Consider the following 3,267-nt stretch of genomic DNA (forward strand, 5'->3'; position numbering starts at 1 on the left):
ACCTTATCTTTGACAAAGGAGGCAAGAATATACAATGGAGTAAAGACAATCTCTTTAACAAGTGGTGCTGGGAAAACTGGTCAACCACTTGTCAAAGAATGAAACTAGATCACTTTCTAACACCACACACAAAAATAAACTCAAAATGGATTAAAGATTGAGATGTAAGACCACAAACTATAAAACTCCTAGAGGAGAACATAGGCAAAACACTCTCTGACATAAATCACAGCAGGATCCTCTATGATGCACCTCCCAGAATACTGGAAATAAAATCAAAAATAAACAAATGGGATCTAATTAAAATTAAAAGCTTCTGCACAACAAAGGAAACTATAAGCAAGGTGAAAAGACAACCTTCTGAATGGGAGAAAATAATAGCAAATGAAGCAACTGACAAACAACTAATCTCAAAAATATACAAGCAACTTATGCAGCTCAATCCAGAAAAATAAACGACCCAATCAAAAAATGGGCCAAAGAACTAAATAGACATTTCTCCAAAGAAAACATATGGATGGCTAACAAACACATGAAAAGATGCTCAACATCACTCATTATCAGAGAAATGCAAATCAAAACCACAATGAGGTACCACTTCACACCAGTCAGAATGGCTGCGATCCAAAAGTCTGCAAGCAATAAATGCTGGAGAGGGTGTGGAGAAAAGGGAACCCTCTTACACTGTTGGTGGGAATGCAAACTAGTACAGCCACTATGGAGAACAGTGTGGAGATTCCTTAAAAAATTGCAAATAGAACTGCCTTATGACCCAGCAATCCCACTGCTGGGCATACACACCGAGGAAACCAGAATAGAAAGAGACACATGTACCCCAATGTTCATCACAGCACTGTTTATAATAGCCAGGACATGGAAACAACCTAGATGTCCATCAGCAGATAAATGGATAAGGAAGCTGTGGTTCATATACACAATGGAGTATTACTCAGCTATTAAAAAGAATACATCTGAATCTGTTCTAATGAGATGGATGAAACTGGAGCCGATTATATAGAGTGAAGTAAGCCAGAAAGAAAAACACCAATACAGTATACTGACACATATATATGGAATTTAGAAAGATGGCAATGATGACCCTGTATGCAAGACAGCAAAAAAGACACAGATGTGTAGAGTGGACTTTTGGACTCTGAGGGAGAGGGAGAGGGTGGGATGATTTGGGAGAATGGCATCGAAACACGTATACTATCATGTAAGAAATGAATCGCCAGTCTATGTTCGATGCAGGATGCAGGATGCTTGGGGCTGGTGCACGGGGATGATCTGGAGGGATGATGTGGGGTGAAAGGTGGGAAGGGGGTTCATGTTTGGGAGCTCATGTACACGCATGGCAGATTCATGTAAATGTATGCCAAAACCAATACAGCATTGTAAAGTAAAATAAAGTAAAAATAAAAATTAAAAAATAATTAAAAAAAGAAAGTTCTTATCTAGATTCCAGCTGCTTAACAAAGCAGCCCATAAACCAGCTACATTCACATTATCTGGAAATGTATAAAAATCTAGATTTTTAGTCCCAATCATGGAACACCTGAGTTAGAATCTGTAGTTGAAATACTTCCCTAGGTGATGTGTATGCCTGTTAAATTTTTACTAGTGCTTAACTTGAACATGCTAGAATCATCTGAGGTGCAGAAGTTCTGATTTAACTGGTATAGGGTGGGGCCCAGGCGCAGATACTATTTTGAGAGCTCCTCAGAAGATACATACATGAACTACGTTTGAGAGGTCTAGGTACAAAGTGTTTTACTTGCACATCCAAGGTTCAAATTCCCAAAGGAGTTTGTTCTTTTCTTGATTTCTTGTAACAGCATTAAAATGTAACTAGAAGGAAATGAGAGATGTTTTTATTCTCTAACTGTATTGCAAGACAGGAGGTTTTGGTTAATGAGACTCTACAGAAATATTTTACGTGACTAGGATTTTAGATTTATTTGGAGCAATTTGGAGTAAGATCGAAGAATAAAACTGAACAAAAAGGTCTCCCAGAAAGCAGCTTAAATATCTATATCATCAGCGCACACGATAATCTATTTGGAGTTAAGGTAAACTTTTTAGGCATCTCTGATTTTTCCTTGTGATCTGATACGGATAGCTACCCTGTTTTGAGGGACTTTGTAATGACAGCCAATGTGAATTGTTGCCACACTCAATTTGCAAGGGCAGAGTTTCAAGCTGGAATAATTGCCTATTCCACTCCAGAGATGGGATGCTGACTGCTTCATTACCAGCTGGATGAACCAGGGCATGAGCAATTTCAGACAATGTGAACCATGCTCCTTTATACTACCCAAGGGTGCTAGTTCCCAAATATACTTACTCCCTCCCCCAACCCCAGTGACAACAGACATGTTTTTCCTGCTGAAGGGTGCTCCTGATGGAACTGAAAGAGTTGTGCAAATGCACCTGTGCCCTACTCTCGCATCATTCTGCAAAGTGAATCACCATCCACGTTGCAGTAGCAGATAGACTCACATTGTAGAATTACTGAGATGATTTTATCTATTGGTACCTGTTTGCCCATCTATCTTCTTCCCATTTCTAAGGCAAAAGAAATGACTATTATATAGTCTATTCTTAGATTAATAGTTGCATTGGCATATATCAAGCCAGTAATTGTAACTATGAAGATGTAACTTACAACTTAGTACCTTGATTTGATGGCAGAAGTTCTATAGAAAAGCCTGTAAATGTTGGGAAGTAATTGCTTTTAAAAAGCATTTGCATTTGGGCCTTTGCATAGTTGACACAAACTATTATGAGTATCACTTTAAGGCACAGCGTATGTTTTTGTTTTTTGTGCAAGTCATTTATAATAGCCACATGTATTACTTATATAGCTACACTTCATCTGAAATCAATAATAGTTTTATTTCGAGTTAGAGGAAATGTTGCTTGCCCCAGAAGCCAGTGTTGTATTTGTATTAATGAATTACCAACTTTTAAACCAAAACCAGGCAATACAACTTTAGAAGCAGTGTCTGATACAATGGAAACCATGATGGGTATGTTGGTAGGAATGGAATCAAAGTTAATATACCTAGTTTAGGTTTTCTTTTATTAATTTTGAAATACTTGACATACACTGTTTTTAAATACCTATCTCTATATAGATGGGGAAACAGTGGAAACAGTGTCAGACTTTATTTTGGGGGGCTCCAAAATCACTGCAGATGGTGATTGCAGCCGTGAAATTAAAAGACACTTACTCCTTGGAAGGAAAGTTATGACCAACCTAGATAG

This window comes from Capricornis sumatraensis, chromosome 9 (genome assembly GCF_032405125.1).
Source record: "Capricornis sumatraensis isolate serow.1 chromosome 9, serow.2, whole genome shotgun sequence".
NCBI classification, from domain to species: Eukaryota; Metazoa; Chordata; class Mammalia; order Artiodactyla; family Bovidae; genus Capricornis; species Capricornis sumatraensis.